This window comes from Theobroma cacao, chromosome 9 (assembly GCF_000208745.1).
Source record: "Theobroma cacao cultivar B97-61/B2 chromosome 9, Criollo_cocoa_genome_V2, whole genome shotgun sequence".
NCBI lineage: Eukaryota > Viridiplantae > Streptophyta > Magnoliopsida > Malvales > Malvaceae > Theobroma > Theobroma cacao.
Window position 1 is genome coordinate 14977434 of NC_030858.1, and position 19483 is coordinate 14996916.

Sequence of the window (19483 nt, forward strand, 5' to 3'; positions counted from 1 at the left end):
CTTTTGACCAACGTTGCAAAATGTAGCATACTATGTTTGGTGAACCACTTAATACTTAAGTGTCAATAATTACGGATCTTTGTCTTTGGCTTTTGACTTATTTTTAATCCTTTTTTTAGTACTTTACTCATTTAGGTATATGTAGTTCTAAATTTAGGATCAATGTGATTAGGATTAGGTACTTAATTCACAAGCTTGATAAAAGTTTAAAACAATTTACATATTCTTTATTTTCTCACTAAAGTTAACTTTTCCTTTTATCTTTTTTTTTTCCATGTACACAAAGAACCTTCCATCCACTGCCAAGTGCCAAAAGGTGGAAGAGATGAGGATTGTACTGAACCGGATTTACATTTTAAACATCACTTCCAAAAATAAAATGTTTTAGAGCCATTTGATTATATCCACTGATGGGTGGACCCATTAGTATTTTGGACACATGTCTTCTTGTCAATGGCTAATCATTGCATGATGAAAATAATTTTACCGAAAAAAGATGGTGCATAGTTTTGGTTAATTTAATCTCATTTCAAGGAGAAATTTGGCCCAAAGCAATATCTGTAGAGAATTTTGAAAAGCAAAAAAGGAAAGTCGGCTCTAAAGAAAAAGAGACACCACCGGTCCCAGAGAAAGACTGGGGATGCCTCGGTAACGGCATATTCCGAAATCCCCCACCACTTTATAGCCAATTATCAGAAATGCCATTGTAGAGGAGTTCACTCATCCTACCGCATAACAATTTGCATTAGATTTATATCAGATTTGATCAAGAGTGGGTTTGGGTCCAGTTGGCGTCATTTTATGTTCAAGTCGTTTCGGCCTTTATTCATTTGTTTGAATTATCTCGAATTTCGCTCATAATTAAACGGATTTTGTTTCATAAATCTTACTTAAAATTTTATTACTTTAACATGAATTAAATGTTTAGTTTTTTTAAATGAGCTTTTGCATGTAATTAAATTTTATATTTCGTGAAAAATTATTTAATTTCAAGTTTGATCAATTTTAGTTGTTATTACTGGCTTAAGTCAGACCAATTTCGAATTTAAATCATTTTATATTAGGGTCACTTTGAAATTTAATTTTTTTTTTAAATTCAAATTTTTAATTAATTTTAACTTGGTTAAATTTAGATTTTTTTTGAGCAAGTATTGGAATTCGAGTTCATTCTACTTACCCTAAATCTGATATGTAACAAAAAAAATCCTCTATTATAAGTTGAAATGCAACCATTTATACTTAATTCTAACTAAATTAAGGGTTTCTGGCAGACCCTGTATGGTGGGATTTGCAAATATAAATCCCCCGTCCCCTCTCGTGCCCCACAGTCATATGTTCACGCCATTGGTCCTTTTGTCTATTAAAATAAGATAATGGCAATTGCTTGTTGGCCCACTCAAGTTAAAAAAAAATAACCTTACTTTTTTTTTTTGAAAAGGTGATAATTCATTCATCATAAAGATCATTGCTACAGCCAACAAGGAGGAAAACCAACCTCCAAGCTACCAGATAAAATTGCAAAGAAAACAAAATACTCATCTACAACATCCAAAACCACCCTTGCCTTCCCCAGAAAGCAACATATACATCTCCCATCAAACAAAAAGAGATTAGCAAAACATCAAAACAAACAAATAGAGGAGATCCGGACGTGACTCATAACTAAAATACCTATACAACCAGGTTGTTCATACACAATCTACAAAAGTAATAGCGAAAGTATAGAACCTCCCTCGTGCACTTCAAAAATCTTTTCTGTTGATTGGTTGTCCACACGAACCGCAACCTTTTCAGCCTCATGAAAACCACTTGTCCAAAGCGCCTCTAATGATCTTGAATAGACGGAAACAAAAAAAAAAAAAACCAACACAAACCACAATAGACAACAATAAGCTGCCATGACCAGGAAAAACCAACATTCATTGTAATCCTGATGCGCCCTCAACCCCTTCATCCAACTCATTAGTTACCCATATAAATTCTTTCGATCTTTGCACCTCGATTTTGGTTAAGTAATCTGCGACTTCGTTTGCTGATCTGGGTATTTTCCTAAAACTCCATCCCCTCAGTTGAGTTTTGAAAGACTCCATTTGCATCATTGTGATCTCAATCTCCATGGGGCCACTGATGGATCCTTTGCCCACTTCACTACCTTTTTCGAATCACTTTCTATGATAACGTTAAAGGTGGTAGCCCATCATGAAGTTGCAACTATTTGAAGAGCCTTTTTGATAGCCATGGTTTCAACCGTATTAGCATTCATCACATCAACACACATCGAAAATTGTATTAAAATTCTACCCACCTCGTTTCTAAACACCACCCTAATTCTAGCCTCACCTAGATTACCATTGGAAGCTCAATCCACATTAAACTTAATGCTTCCTTTAAATGGTGGCTACCATGCCTCAATAGGTTTTCCAAGTTTGGATCTTTTTAGGGGCAGCTCTTATATTTGGCATTTGTTCCAAATTCGACACAGATATATTTAAATTTGGCCATTTGGCATTTGCCCACTAAGCAACATGTAACTTCATTATATCATAAACTTGTAAACAATCCCACATTCTGCTTTTAAAAAGAACATCATTTCTAGCAAGCCAAATTGACCATATTATCGCCAAAAATGCCATTCTCCATATATTCCCATTATTTGTTGTCTTACCAGCCACATTCCAACTAAGAAAATAGCCAAGTGGGTCTCTGTGATTAACCCACATCAGCCCCCAATTGTTTGCCCACCGGTGCCAAGTTTTCCATGTCTCATCGCAAGTGAAGAATAGGTGCGCCACAGATTCCAATTCTTTTCTAACACAATAAACAGCAGGCAACATCATGTCTAAGCAACCATTTCCTCATCAATTCCTCCCTAACTACAATTTTCCCTTCAATCAATTGCCATTCAAAAACCTACACTTTAAGTGGAGCTAGTCTCTTCCATAAATCAAGCATTCCATGGTTCAATTTCAGCACATGTCTACAAAACGATTTAGAGGTATATAAGCCACTAGTGGTGCCTTTTCAAATTAATCTGTCATCAAAGTTTTTCTTGAGAAATTGCTCATCTAGTAACATACTAAAATCAGCCCATTGGTTTTCCTCCCAACCAAAAGATTCCTTCTAATTTCAATTTGCCATTACCACTTTTCCTCCACCCACTCTCCAAATTGTGCAATAGTTCCACGTTTAGTAGTTGCCAAAGTAAAAACTCTCGGAAAGCTTTCTTTCAAAACAACCCTCAATCTACTGTTCATTTCAAAAATAAATTTTTTTGCCATCACCAACCACAAACCTCATACCGTTCTTTACCACTCATGGCCTACCATCTATTGAAAAAAGTGGATTCATAATATTCTTCCAAACTCCCAAAATCATCTTATATTTCCTCCAATAAGCAACAAGTTTTCATTAGTACCTCTAATTTTTTCAATAATTATTTTCCTCCATAAGCTTTTGGACTCATTCCCAAAATGCCAAATCCATTTATTGAGCAACTCATTCCCAAAAATAATAGGACCTTGCTCAAATATAAAAGAAAAAAAGAGAAAAAACACTCTCTGTTAACTCCATATGTTTTTTTATGATAACAAAATATTTCTTATTCATTAATGTCTAACCTCACTATTTAAGTGTGTAGGATATAGTTTATTTCCCCTAACAAATTTGTTAATTAAGGGCAAGTCAAGATGCTTGCTAAATTTGAAGATGAGTTAATTAGTTAAAGAAAGAAGAAAAAAGTGATTAGTAAAGATAGAACATTATTAACTGATTAACAATGAGCCTTAACCAATTAAGGTATAACTAGACATTGACTTAAAGCAAGATAGAGGACCCTTAATCAGTTAGCACCAGGCTTAACTGATTAAGGAAGTGTTGGAAGCTGAATTTAAAGACATGCTATTTGGTTAAGAAGTTTGGTTAATCAGTTAGAGCACATAGACCCAATACCTTCAAATGCCAAAATCAAGTTTAAAAAGATATTTGACCATTGAAGGGAGCCAAAAAGGAAAAGTTCAAAATCTGAAGATTTTTAGTTAATTAAAGCTGATTTTAGTCAGCTATGGTTGAAAAAAGTAGAGCTTCAACCAGTTGAGGGAAGAGTTAACTAATTAAAGGAACACTATTGTGCAAAGAAAAATGAAAACATAAAGTTTGTAATCGGTTAGAGCCTGTCGTAACCAGTTAGAGGAAGTTTACTAAACAAGAAAAGCTTAAAGACAGAGATCTCTTAATTGGTTGAGCCTCCTATAATCATTAACACAGAGCACATAGCAGTAAGACAGTACAAGGTAGAGAAACTGTAATCGGTTAGAGTTGCCTGTAACCAATTAGCCGAACTTTGTCTATCCTTTTGAATTTAAATACTAGAGGACAAAATAACGGCTAGAAGAGCATCAAAGTTGTTCGTAACAGCTAGAATCTGTCTTGAACAATAAAATCTGTCTTCCCAAGTATAAATTGAAGCTCCAACTATCAAAGAAGGTAGATTGAAGCACCAAAGAGCCATTTTGAGCAAAAAAGCCAAAGTACCTTCACCAAAAACACTTGTTTTTCATTTTTATCCTTGAAAAAGTGTTTGGGCTTGATTGTAATCTTTTTAAATCTATAAAAATAATTTGTTGTACTTCCTTTTCTTCTTTTTCTTGGGAATTAGAGTGTGAAAAGTACTCTAAAAACTATTATAAGGGATTAGAGCTTAGGTTAGAAGCTAACCTTGTAAAAGCTTAGTGGAAGCTGTTAATTCCATTGGTATAGTGAAGTTGGGTTGAAAATCCTTGATCAGGAGATCAAGGCAGTGGATGTAGGTCAAGGGGATCGAACCACTATAAATACTTATACATTGTTCACTTTTCTCTACTTTTCCTTACTTAGTGTTTTTTAACTATAACAAGTTTTAAATTTTCCTTCCTCTAGTTAATTAGGAGCTCTATTAACTGAAAATGGCCAACTTTAAAATTTTTACTGCTATTTACCCCTTCTAACACACCAACGGGACCAATAAGTGGTATAAGAGCCAAACTCTCAATTTAAGGCTTAACATCTTTAGGTGAGATCCATATGGGTTTGCCAAAGTCTGTTGTTACAAGCCATGTTAAAAAAGATTTTGTTGCATTTTAATGCCTAAAATATTATAGTTACTTACAAACTAAAACTTCAAATCCTCTCAACTCTCTTAATTTTTTTTTTGACGATTTGGCACCGATTAAAGTGTTTTTAATATGTTTTCATAAATCAAAACACAAATTTTCTTATCTAAAATACCTATTTTGCCTAAAATAATAAAAAAAATCTCTTTGAAATCTTAGGTTTGTAAATTTAAAATTCTTGAGTTAATTGGTATCTAGCTCTCAAATTGATTTAATTAAAAGCTATTTCAAACACCTGTAATCATTTCTATCATTTTAGTTTCATCCAAAATACCTAAAAATTAAATTTCCTAAATAACCACCCACCCCAAGCACATCAAAATTATCACTTGGGGTTTTGAAAGAGCAGAAGAGAGAAATCGAGAGCATAACAGATGAATGCCAAAGAGAAAAATTGATAAAATTAGAGAGAACTAGATGGTGAGAGAAAAAAATCAGAAGTACAAATGGGGTGAAATTGTGATGAATGGTTTAATTTATTTGAAATAGTTTAAAGGATTTTTTTCAAGTTATGAGTAAATATGGCTAAAAATAATTAAATTTATTTTGATGGTTATTTTTGAAATGCTCTTATCAAGGAGGGTTATTCCTCACAATTTCCTTTGAAAAAAAATATATTAATAGAAACCAAAAAGAGAAGAGAAAGAAAAGGGAAAAAAAGAGAAAATGAGGAAAGAGAGATAAAAGGGTAATAGGCATTCATGTCACATCATTAAATATCAATTATATATATTATTTTGAGGTGAATTATTTATTTTTTATATTAATAGACCAAAAATAAATTATAATTAATATTAAAAAGTAAGAGTAATTTATGTTTATATATGTTTATAGTCTAATTCTGCAAATGTAACACTTGCATACTCTTTTTTTCTAATTTAAAGTATTGAGAAAAACAAATCTACACAGAATTTTTTTCTTCTAATTTTATGTAAAACATCCATTTTTTTTTAGAAGCTTGTGCTTGTGCAAAACAAAATCATGTTGCAGGAGATGGTTTTTTTGATATCTCGGACATTGTCGTAAACAAAAACGCCATGCATATTACACTGCAGGTTTATTGAACGATTTTTTGATTGAAGATTAAGGATAAGAAAGTGTTTGAACAAGTATACAATTATTACATGCTAAGTCAGTGAGTGAATGTTGATTTTTTTGTGCGTTTAGTGATTTGAATGCCATATTGTTTAAGAATGTGGTTTAGTGTTTTGTTGTTCAGTGTGCATTACTATATTCTGTTGAAAATGCATTTCAGATAGTACGAAAAGGTTGATATTAAACCGAATGAGGAACTGATCATGATTAATCCAAAGCTTCGAGAATGATGTAAACTAAAAATCCCTGATACGGTGGTGAATCGTAAGGAGGAAGATGTGAATCCAAAGCATGAACTGGTCATGCTACAGCAGGCCATATGTGACATGGCTGTGACATGGTAGATTTAGAATTTATGAAATGCCATGGTGAGAATATGTGATATGGCTGAGACACGGTAGGGTTTAGAGTTTGTGACATGCTATGGTAAGGTGAGAATATGTGACATGGTAGGGTGAGAATACGTGACATGACATGAAAGGAATATGTGAGACAACATGGTGAGAATATGTGACACGCTAGTGTGAGAATGTGACACACCATAATGTGAATATGTGACACAACATGGTGTGAATATGTGACATGCCATGGTGAGAATATGTGAGATAGCATGGTGAGCATATGTGACACGGCTGTGACACGACAGGGTTTAGAGTTTGTGATATGCCATGGTGGGATTGTGTGACACGACATGGTGAGAATCTGTGACACGGCATATTGAAATCGTGTGAGACGGCATGGTGAGAATTTGTGACAGGCTGTGACATGGTAGAGTTTAAAGTTTGTGACACGCCATGGTAGGAATATGTGACACGACATGGTGAGAATTTGTGACATGAAATGTTGAAATCATGTGAGACGGCATTATAAGAATCTATGACATAGCATGGTCAGAATGTGTGACATGGCGTGGTGAGAATCTACGACATGTCGTGGCTTGCATATGTGACACGCCATGGCTTGAAATAGAAAAAAATGCAAAAATAACAAGGAAACCGTTTGAAATTCCATGGCATGCATATTAACGGTTAAGGTGTTTAAAAGGCCTTCGCATTTTATTATATTATACTTTCATCATTCACAAACGTTTGTGTTTAAGGAAGTAAGAGAGTTTGATTTATTCGTCATTCTCAAAGGGACTAGAGTGTTCAACTTCGTTCTGTGCATACTTAATGAATCACAGTAATAATGTCAGTTCTCAATAAAGAGGTCAGTCAGTCGTCAATTAAAACTTTCTTCTTTTTGGTAATTTTTTGCTAGGTTGTTGTGATATGTTTGTGCTTTTGCATTTGTTTTTGCTATTTTCTCCCTGGTTTTATGGTTTCTGGGTAAATTGTAGAGAGAACTACAACATTTTGCTAACATGGTTTATGGTTGTACCAAAGTTTTGAAGAGGGTCTGCATATCGTGTAACTCGAATAAAAAGGTTTTTGATCTGACGTGTAGTGGGTTAATAAGCTTTTAGGGTTTTTAGCTTTGTATGGGGTTTAGGGGGTAAATTGCATAATCCCTAGCTTATCACCACATTGGGTATTTTAGGTTAGTTTGTGAAACGAATCAGTAATTATAATTGGCGTGTCATGACATGGTAGGGTTGGCTTGTCACGACACAGTATGATTGGCTTGTCACAACATGGCTTAGCGTTGATGTGTAACAACATTTGACTCCGTATGCTATTGTTGAATTTTCTCACGCAAGTGCACGTATCGTTAACAAGTAATATAATAATGAAGTAGAGTATCGTTCCCACGGAGAATTGTTTAATTCCTACTGTTAACTACTAAAATTATAACATCCTAATTTTATTCAAACAATTAAAATAGAAAAGAAAAATTAAAACTAAAGAACTAAAATCAAATAGTAAATAAAACTCACTTAATTACCAGATCGAAGATTATAATATCCCTTAATACTTCATATGATTATTGTATCTCTTTCTTAACTTAGTTTAATGGATTAAATTGCTAACCTAGAGTCATAAATTATTTACAAGTCTCTGTCGAGTTTCTTATAAAAATACTTCTCCTTTAAGTCCTCCGAAAGGTTACTTTTATAGGCTTTCAAGTTAGGTCAAGTTGGATGAATAAAGAAGTCAATTTCAGCTGACATGTCATCATCGGACTATGTAAGTCGCATCTTTGCCAAATTAATTAACAATCATAATTGCTTTAGGACTACTGTAGTATGTCAACTTGGATAAGATTTTTGACCATTTTAAAGATCAAACTTGGTAAAGTATTAAACATAAAAGTTGTAAATCTTTCTCTTAGCTTTCCAATGGTTCAATAATCGCTTCATTTGGATCTCTGTAGAGAAAGTTATGGCCAAAATACCAAAACATGTGCATTAAAAGTCTACACCTCGAAATTGCTCTCCTTCTTTTACTAAAATTCTTCTTTCAAACACCTACAAAAGCACAAATAAATCCATAACAACCTATCTTAACCACATTAAATATAAAATTAATCAAGATTAGATTGACTCACCTAAAATAACTAATTTAAAATAATTAAATAAAATTTACTAATTTCTATGCATTACTACAAAAACTAACCTAAATTATTATCAAAATTAAGCCCAAATAACTCTATATCATAGAGTTATCATATGCCTAGCGTGTAACAACATTTTGCTTGGTATACTTACCGTGTTAGCACGTAACAACATTTTACTTGTATGCTTAACATGTAACAACATTTTACTTGGTATGCATAACGTGTAACAACATTTGAGTTGGTATGCATAGCGTGTAACAACATTTATTTCTTTCTTCAGTCTACTATATTACACATTATGGGTTAACTGTTTGTTGGTTTATCTCACACGTGCATGTGTGATATGTTTTGTAGATATAGATCAGAGAGTATGATAACCTTGACACTTTGCTTGTTTTGCCGAGGAAAAAGTGGGCATTCAAAGTCTCTATTAACACCTATTGTAAGTGGTTGCAACTACGTTACATCAATAAGATTCTCTAAGAGAAAGGGGACTACGATGCAATCAAGCATACATGCTTCGTAATGCTGCTAGAAGTATATCCACAAAGCTACTTTTGCATTGGTCTCCTACAGAATATCATAATTTGTCAAATCACTAAGACAGAGTCAATGGACCATAAGTTATGGTTTGCCTCTAGTAAGACCTAGGAGCGTATATCAAAGCAAGAGTTCTGCCTTATCACCGAACTCAAGTTTGGTCCATTGCCCGATGTATTCACAATACCATACGAGGTGTTCCGATGGAATTCATGCTAGATACTGGAACAGGCAGTAGAGTGTTAAGCTGTAGGCATTTCTTGATATGTTTTATGGAGGTAACTTTTAGCAATCAGGAGACACAACCAAGATCGCACTCGTCGTGATTGCGAATAATATTTTATTTGGTCAAGACTACCTTAGATGGGTGACGCCTTGGCTCTTGTCATTGGTGGAGAACATCGATGCTTGGAATGTCTTCCTTTGGGGTCAATATATTTGGAGGCTGACTGAGGAGTGGCTATCGAAGGGGTTCGAAGTGTCTACCCTAAACTTGCAGAAAAATAATCGTTTAAGCTACAACATTTACAGATTTACATGGGTGATACAGGTACTGTCACGTAACATTTTCTTATTTTTTTTTTACATTATAATTTATGGTTGGATTTTTTTATCATTTATAGTATGATAATGGTTACATTTAACTTGCAGTTTTGGGCAATGGAGGCAATTCTTGCCTTCTAAAAATTAGTTGCCTCTTTTACTCTGAAAGATAACGTCTACCCACATATGTGCAGGTGGCAATGCAATCAAAAGCCGAAATCTTCTACAAAACGGTTGAGAAGTTGGAGTCATCATCAGCAGGTGAGTGAACAATTACTAATTTATGTTGTGAATTTGTATAATAATTATCATAAAATTTATTTAAAATTCTTATTTTGTAGTTGTGGGAACACAAAACCTTGGAGCCTACCTCAGATGAGGCCACACGAGAATATTGTGTGGACATCGATATCCCCTTATCTGAGGGGCACCAGTATGTGCCAATAAGGCACATGGAGGATTGAGTGGAGTGAGGTTTAAGTGCAAGGGAAAAGATGAGAAACCTAAAAGAGAAAAGAGTCGCTGGTCCCGTTAAGCGGAGACACATTGCTTTTTCTGGAGATGATGAGCTGTCAAGCCTTGAGTTGACGGAGAAAGGGGACGACCATGACAATGTCAGTTAATCATCGATAAGGACGATTTTTATGGATTATGTTCAACAATTTCATATGTGATTATCGAATAACATAGTAATTTCTATTATTGTAGTTGATAGATGTGACGATAGCTCCTCAACCACTGACAGGTCTTACTTAAACACACAATGCTAATGAGCCATTGGTAAAGACGGTTCTAACTATTTGTGTTCAACAATTCCATATATGATTATCGAATAACACAGTAATTTCTGTTATTACAGTTGACCGATGTGACGATAACTTCTCAACCACTGACAAGACCTACTCAGATGCACAGTACTAATGAGCTACCATTAAGGATATTAAAGTTCTAATGGTTTATGTTCAACAATTCCATATGTAATTATCGAATAACATAATAATATCTATTATTGTAGTTAATCAATTTAACGAGAGTCAATAACGGTGTAGTCACCAAAAGTCAGTTGCAATGGATTATGCACAAGCATAGAAGAGACATGTTAGAGCTGAAAGCTTCAATTCAATCATTGAAGGACATAATGCAGACATTTGAGGACCGTATGGTTGGTTGGATTCTAGACGACTTGAATTTACAAGTATGTTAATCTCGCTTCATTCATAAATTGGTGGTTTACATTTAGTGGGTGTAATCCTATTTTATATTTTCAGTTAATGGGTTAGATATTTTATAAGTTAACGAATTTTTTCATTTGTCTCATTCTATAAGGCGGTGCTTCATATCACCATGATGGTGAGCACCACAATGGTGCTAATGATGGGCAACATAATGAACTTGGTGTTCACATTGACCATGATGTTGTTGGTGCTTACGGAGAGAATGTAACTCATGTTGATAACGTTCTTGATAATATTGTGGCAGGAGATGTGACCCTTCAATTAGTTGATGTCGAAAGAGACCATACTCCTTAAGCCGATGCGATTATCCATGCATCTACGAGAAAGGAGAGGGATTTTCACTCAGTTAAGGCTGAAAGAGACCATGTTCCTTAGGCCAATGCGATAGTCAAGGCAGCTGCAGGAGGGGATGGGAACCTTGCATTAGTTCAGGTTGAAGGAAACCATGTTCTTTAGGCCGATACGGTAATCTAGGTAGCTATGGGAGGGGATGGTCACTTTGCATAAGTTCAAGCTGAAAGGGATCATGTTCCTCAGAGCACTCCTAAAGGCAATGTGTTACAGTTGTTGTCACCAAAGTTGTTTGACGTCCATAATCGTGAAGCACTCATTTTAGACCCAATTGAACTAGCACAGGTCAAAATGGCCAGCAAATACATGGCAAGGTCGTACGTTGACTTGTTGGTGAGCCGTTGGGATCTAAAGAACTTAATGGTAAAAGCGTACGAACCTTTCAAGAAAGATGAACATGCGAGGTAAGCTTATAAATAACATTGCAAATACTATTTTTGAATGAAATATTAATCTACCAAGCCTTTTGAAATTCATTCTGTTACATGTGCTGGAGTAACGTTAAGATCTTAGGGGATCAAGAGCCTTACTTTTTCACAACATTAGAGGATCCCAAATAGGAAATGACAAGTGAACAAATTGACGCATGCTTTAACGTACTATGTAAGCGAATTACAGGGTCGAAGTCTAAGTTGTACAACACTCGTACATGCATGGTTGATACGATATTCTTTGTAAGTTTATTTGCATATTTTTCAATTATAAAAAAACTAAAGTTTTGGATTGCATGACATGTAAACTAATGTATACATATTTCACAGGACACCATCCGTATACTCTACACTACATATCCAACTGAAGCTAAACGATCGACTATGAAAATTTCAAATAAGTTACGGGGGTACGTGGAGGGTGATAGGCCGATATACGAGAAAAAATGGGAAGATGTCGATTTCATCCTTTAGCCTTGCAATGTGGGTGGGTACTGGGTGGTTACGAAGATCAACTTGGTCAAATGGTTGATCAAGGTGGTGGACTCCGCAAGAACTTTGACTGTTAAGGATAACGGAGTGCGTGCGACTCAAATGACATACCTTACGATGATGATGCCCATCATCTACCACCAATCTGGTTATTTCAACAAAACGCACAAGACATGAGATTCCACGCCAATGCCATTGGAAATTAATTTGCCAAAATCATTAGTGCATTGCCAAAATGATAGCATCAACTATGGTATGTTTACCATAGGGTAAATTAATGATATTTTGCAATCAGAACTGATCAGAGTTAAGTAGAAATTTTTATCAACAACTGTGAGAGCAAACCCTAAACCCTACACCATGATCAGATCTGGAGTTGTATGTAGATTTTTTACAGATATAATTAATTTAATATTCGTACATTTTATACATTAATTTTTCAATTTAGACACAGTGCCTATAATGATCAGAAACTGATGTAAATTAAATTAATTGGTTATTTTACCTTCAGCTTGTGGGTTTTTTACTGATGGCATGTCACAACTAGCCTTAAACGACGTTTAACAAATGTGACATGTCACCATAATATTGCACTAACTCAATGTGCCACCACAAGATGTCAACAACATTTAACAATTGGAGCGTGGCGTGTCACCCCATAATACTAAAATGACTCAGCGTGTCATCACAAGATGTCAACGATATCTAACAATTGTAGCATGGCGTGTCACCCTATAATACTACAACAACTCAGCGTGTCACCACAAGATGTCAACAACATCTAACAAGTGTGGCGTGTCACCTAAAATACTGCAGCGACATGGCGTGTCACCACAAGATGTAAACGACATCTAACAATTAGAGCGTGTAACAATATAATATGACTTAATAAAATGCTATTGTTGCTCAAAATTTGAGTCTTGTGAAATCATTTTTGGGTACGGTATCTTTCCATGACTTATTTATTTAAAATTAATTATAAAACTTGTTGAAAATTCTACTCATCTACATAAATTAAATTAAAATATTTGAATTAAATAATATATGATCTTACATAGTAAATTATCAAGTTCAGTAATAAACAATATGACAATTTTCTATTCATTGATCAAAACTAAATACAAAATTCAAATAATCAAATAATATATCTATAAAATAAATAAAAAAAAGACTCACCATATGTCTACATCACTCATGGATATAACGATGACATTTTCTTAGCCATTATTAACTAACAAACATAAAATGTGAATGAATGTAAAAAATTGCAAGAGGAAATTGTGAGAAAGGTATTGGACATGGCTCACACATTAGGTAGGCCAACAAACTATCTTCATCTACAAGACACCTTACATTCCCAGACATTGTCCTTCGTATTAGACAGGTGTTGTGTGTGTGATTGGTTTATCTGCAAGTTGAACATGCTTTTGGTCATTGCATTCGTGGAGGCGTCAATTGACTTGGAGATGATGCCGAATTTGTGGATGGAATTACAAATGGGGATGAGCAATTCTGTTTATTATGCTCGTACCTCTTGCATTGTGAACATCTCCGTGGTTGGCTACCTTCACCAACCGATGGAATCCTTTTCCTCTTAGGTTTTCCCACTTGACATTGCCAAGGTGGTGGCTAAAAGACGATATGTTTCACATGAATGGGGATGTCCCAGTCATTGGGATACCTTACTGGGCGAATGGACCTCACATAACCCTCCGCCAAAACGGTTGTCTTGTAGTAGTCAGCACATAATTCAGCGGCTTTACGTTTGCATTTACCGAAAAATACAATAAACTTAATGTTCAAGCACAATGTAAATGCTATGTTAATTGAGGTTCAAATAAAAAATAAAGATATCTTAACCTTATTACCGCAATAGCATGGCTGCATGGCAGTAAATCTGTCTAGAACTCACAATATGAACATGTCTTTTTGGACAAGTTTACAAGTCCGTCCATCTTCCTGTTTTTAACTTCAAACTCTATTCCATTGCCAGGTTTAACTACAAAGTAATGTGCATTATTGAACCGTTTGCTCAATTGCTTGGTAGCCTAAGGGCTGAAGGGTGTTGTCACCTTGATGGCCTCTTCGTACCGGTTATGGAACCAACGCTAGAACATGTCTTTGATGAACTCGATCAGAACAATGATTGGCATTTGTCTTGCATGCTTCAAACATGAGTTAAGACATTCCGCAATGTTGGATGACATGAGTTGGTATCGTTTTATCGGTGAACGTGTACGTGCCCATCCTCAAGCCTATTTTCATAAGGTCATAGTGGGTTCTCGCGTAAATATGCTTGAGTTGATTCATATGTATGTTGAAATCGAAAACCTTATAGTAGTATTAAAAAAGGGTGAAAATCATAGAATCGTCATCATGCTTGAACTTGTTTTTAAAGTTTTTCTTCAAGTGGTAACCGCATAAACCATGGTGTGTTTCTAGGTATGCATTTTGGATTACTTTCTTAATGCCGAGATGCTAATTAGAAATGAGCATAACATTTTCAAGACAACTAACCGCATCACGCATCTTGCTAAGAAACCACGTCCATGAGTCTTCGTCCTCAACATGGGCTAAGCCAAATGCAATTGGATATATGCATTCGTTCGCATCTTTGCATACAGCGGTAAACAAAACACAGTTGAACCTGCCTTTCAGATGTGTCGTACCAATTGCAATCGTAAGACGCATTACATCCTTAAACCCTTGGATACAAGCCTCGTATGACCAAAAACAATATTTGAATCTTTATGCCCTATCAGTAGCCACTACAATGATTGTGTCGGGATTTTCTCGTTCTAACATATAAAAATATAAGAGTGGTAGTTGAAATGACTCCTTCGGGGGATCGAAAACAAGCCTCTTCGCATACTTCTTCGCTTGCCAAGCCTTACCATACAAGCATTCTAATCCTTATTGAACCCTCATTTCACCAATTATGTCCTTAAGGCTCAATGCTACTCCATTAGCTTGAACCTTCTGTGACATAAGTTAACCAATTATCTTCGCACTCGCGATTCGAAATCACCATTGCAAACGATCGACAATACATGCATGTACTTTGTGGAACGTCAGAACTTGACAATATTCTTCTTTAAGTAACTTCATTGCATACACATCGAACTTGCATGCCTTGTCCTTGCAACCAACCTCAAAACGACCTTTACATGACCTTTCTACTTTTATCTCAAACTGTTTTTTTATAGCCAACATGTTTAAAGCTTGTTTCAGCTCGACTTTTGAGGAAAAAATGTTTCCTTTATATAAGTGATCATCGGTACATGTCAACTCCTCAATGGTAATTTTTTGGAAGGATAACCTTTCTGCACCTAAAATTAGCCACGTACAAGATATCCTTGCATTTCCCCTTTCTGGATAACTTTCATTGAGCAATGTCTAAGGAAAACGATCCTATTCTCACTAGCGATGGGGTTCTTGTATATGGGGTCATCACACTGAACATTTCCTATATCAACACTTCCAATAGGTTCCATTTCGCTTTTAACATTATTACAAATTGGAATGTCATTGTCATAAAGCCAATCATCATCTAAACTATCATCATGACATTCATCAAGCCCATTATCTGAATTGTTATAAGATCTATCTTCACCGGTAGGGAACAAATCCTCATTTCCCTCATCAGATGCAGTACTATCCTTGAACGTTATAGTGTCATCCTCCAACATTGCAGTGTTATCCTCAAGTGTCGCAGTTTTATTTGAAAATGGCATTACATGCTCTACAGTTTCACCCAATCATTACATTTGTTGGACAGAAGCAAGTAATTGATTCGATGCACATGCTGATCAAAATTGTGCAACCAACTATTCTGTGAATGTCGTGTGTCTACTAAGCTGCACAAACTCGTATGCATATGTCAATTGCTATTGTTGTGGGTTACGGATCTAATGTTGTGGTATATGAGAAGCATTTTAAATCTCATTTTGATTGAGTTGATTACCATGTTGTACAGTTTCTTCATATGACATAACATTTGTATGGCATTCTTTATGTCACGACCCAAATTTCGGGCCATGACCGACGCATGGGCCCAATGGACGTAATCCACGAAGCCCAAGCAAGCCTATTAATCTGACATGTTTATCATTCCATCATAAACTGCTAAGTCACATTTCATAACTTAGAATCAAAATAATACTACACATTGCTATCTCATACTGGCATACCAAATGAGTGTATATACATTGTCTACAACATGTATCTTAACAATTTACATTAGGTTCATCTATACACAACAAAATAATACTCGACTTCCAACGAAGGGAGTCGGACGAATGTACAGCTACTGAATGCCGAGACACCTACCAAAAGATGGATACAAGTCTACAAGGACACCTCGTCTTAATTACTGGCTGCCTCGCGATCTGAAAACATGAAGTTGAAAACGGTGAGTATAAACCCAGTGAGTGAACAAGGAAGGGAACAAGCAACAATAAGGGAGAATTTAAAATCATGATGCACTTGTTTCAAAACAATACAATTTAGTTCCATTCATATTAAAAACCCCTCATCAAGGCCTTAATGATTAATCATTTGAAAATCATGAACCCGTACATAACGAACCATTGAAGAATGAAAGCTTCAATGATTCGCAAGCAAGTCGAATACGACAACGAATCTAACCACCCTATTGAAATGTCCAAACCAACATGAAACGCATAACAATCTTTCACAGTTTAACATGTCAAGTTTCATATGCATTACAACCTATACCATTACTCATTAATTTCTATAACACACATATTTACATATGTATATATGTATACGTATACCCATCATCATCATGCACACCATCCCATCATCATCATCACCAGTTCATGCGCACTCCCTACTCGCACATGGCTGGGTCATCATCGGGTTATGTGCACTCCCTACTCGCACATAACTGGGTCATCCTCGGCTTATACGCACTCCCTACTCGCACATAGCCAAGTTAATGTCATTACACAACAATATATTCATATATATATATATATATATCAACACAATGTGGTAGTGCATGAATCAATAATAGTCACATGTCACAACATAAACCATTTCTCAAGAGCTTGTTTCCAAGGCACTCATTTTTAAGAAAAGTTGTATAAAATCATTCAAACACTTTGTACAAAACAGTCACATTCCCAAAATAGTTTTGATAGGCAGTCCACTCACCAATTTATTGTTGAGCCTTTAGTTGACTCTATTTCCCCTAATGATCCAATTGGAAGGATGGGACTTCATTAGAACCTAGGATCACATTAGCATAAGCAATAGGTCAATTCACACACTATGAATCCTAAAAGCTATCTCTTAGCTAGTTTTCAATTGCCACATTAAATGGCTATCTATGTTCACTATCTTAATCACTAAAAAGTAATGAACATACTCAACAATAAAACAACTCATAATCCCAATTACTAGCCATTTTCTACAGTTAAAAATCAAGCTTAGTTCATCACTTACCCTATGGCTCCTTTGTAGTTGAATTCTCTTCCAATAGCTTCCACACAAATAGGGTAATTCTCTCTTTCTCTCTCTAAAATGCCCAACTAGTGAGAGAAAGTATGGAAATAAGATTTTTCAAGGGTTTTAAGGAGAAAGAGTGGAAGAATACAAGGGTTCTAGTCAAAAGGGCTCAAAGGTATGAAAACTAGAGCTAGAGAGAGAAAATCATGCAAGCTCCATATCAAGCTTCTATGGAGGTTTTAAAGAAACGTGAGAGGGAAGAAGGAAGAAGAAGACAAGCTGCTGGAAAAATGGGAGAAGAAGTTGTTGGAAGAAGGATATTTATAGGCCAAACTTATCCATTCCCTTAAAATTACGAAAATGCCCTTGAATAGTTAGCTTGTTCTCATGCAACCCTTTGTGCAATCTTTTTACTCCTTTGACACCGGGACAAGGTCTATAATGGTCTAAACATACTCGGATTCATGAAAACTTAAAATTTTAACCCGAGGTGAAAAATGACCATTTTGCCATTACCGTGAAAATCATCAAAATTTTGGTTTTCTTTCCATTTTACCCCTAATTTCACCATCCATTTATGCCTTCGGCCTACTTAGATCATAATATTGTTTAAAAATCTTACTTTTATGGGCTTACTAAGGAAATGATGAAATTACCCCTAATCAGGGATATCGCGTATACTTCCCTTTACGAGTCTATAAAGGTCAAGGTCTCACACTTTAATGGTGACATATACTACCAGAACATTCCTCTGTTCTAGTAAAATTAATGCAACATCCTTATCGTCCTTGATAATTGGGCGTGATAGCTCTTCGAGTGTACTGATCAATGCATGTAACTCAATCTCGTGAATTTCTGAGTTTATCCCAACAACATTTTTAACTAGCTTCATCAAGCTCGCAAATGACAAATCACTCTTAACCTCCGACATTCATGACTCTCCACCCTTATAAATGCCATCCACCCATTGACCACTGTATCTTATCACAAGTTGCATAATTGGAACCCCACTGAAATTTTGAAAACAAAAAATTTGTCAATCATTTTACACATTACATGTTGTGTTCTAAAACTTGTTATTCATATTGTTACAAGCCATATTAAAAAAAATGTTACATGCCATGTTCACAACATGTTACACACCACGTGATAACACATGTTATTTCAATATATTTTTTACACGCTATGTGCATTAGAGATGCATGGTGTGTAACAACTCTACGCATTGTTTTTAATCCATATTCTAATTGACACAAAAACTTTTAGAAATTAATGTGTTGTAGTAATAAACCCAATAACATACCTTGATGTTATCTCTACTCTAGGGTTTGTTTATTGATGATGATATGGCTAGATACCGAGAGATAGACCACAGCACGATAACGATAGTGCTCAACAGAGAGTTGACAGAGCTAATACAGTTCAGAGAGTTGATGACGATGGTGCTCAACGAAAAGTTGACAGAGCTAATACAAATTAGAGAGTTAAGAGAGTTGAACGGATTGAAATAGCTGAGCAATTATTTTCTCTATGGCGGGAGGGAGATATCAGGAAATTAATTTGCCAAGATGTTGTTAAGGGTATTTTGGTCTATTCATGCTTATTTTTGGATAAAAACAGATAACTTTACATAAGTGGTTATTTCTAAAATTACTTTATGAGGAAGGTTATTTTTCACAAT